Here is a 763-nt window from a genome sequence, read left to right as displayed (position 1 = left end):
CTGAGGGTTGCGATCCGTTGCCGGACACGGAAAAAGACAAAAAAAAAAAAAAAAAAAACCTGAAATCCGTACATCCTTGCCTTAAAAAAAAATATTAAATGTACCTAAAGCCATTGAAATTTTATCTTTTAATAATCCTTTTCATGTAAACATCCACAATTTTTATAACGCTTCATAAGGTTTAGTCTGGCTCTTTGGTACAGGAAACATTGTCATTGTCTCAGGGACACAGGCCCTTTTGGGCTGTTGGAGGAGCCAGCTGGAAGCTCTGTCTAATTGCGACCCCCACACCATGCGCAAAAAGCTTCAAAGATGCCATTGCCTCCTTGGGCTCTGAAGGTTCCAAACAGCTGTCTTGCTCGCAAAGAAATAAAAAAGAAGATGCTCAAATGTTTACTAAACTAAGGATACCAGCTCCATCCATAACGTGTTGCTAGACCCACTACAATCAGATCAAAGATTCACTGTCACCAATGAGACACAATGGATAAATGACTCACCCAAAGTCACCCACTGGAAGGGCTGCACCAAGCCTGTCTTACTCCAAAACCTGTGTTCTTTCCTCTATGTGCTAGTCTCAGACCATGAAGAAGTGGGAAGATGTTGCTCTTAAATAAAGCAATGACTGGTCTTCCCAATCCTCCAGCACAGTTAGCCCCACCCTCTGCCTTCAAGCTCTTCAGCTCCTATCTTATCACCTCCCAGGGCACAGGGTCTCAGTCCTGGCTACAAGTTAGAACCCCCTGGGAAGCTTTAAAAAAAA

This window comes from Galeopterus variegatus, unplaced genomic scaffold (assembly GCF_000696425.1).
Source record: "Galeopterus variegatus unplaced genomic scaffold, G_variegatus-3.0.2 Scaffold4578, whole genome shotgun sequence".
Taxonomy (NCBI): Eukaryota; Metazoa; Chordata; class Mammalia; order Dermoptera; family Cynocephalidae; genus Galeopterus; species Galeopterus variegatus.
The sequence above is the reverse complement of the archived record's forward strand: the minus strand, read 5'-3'. Positions refer to the sequence as shown.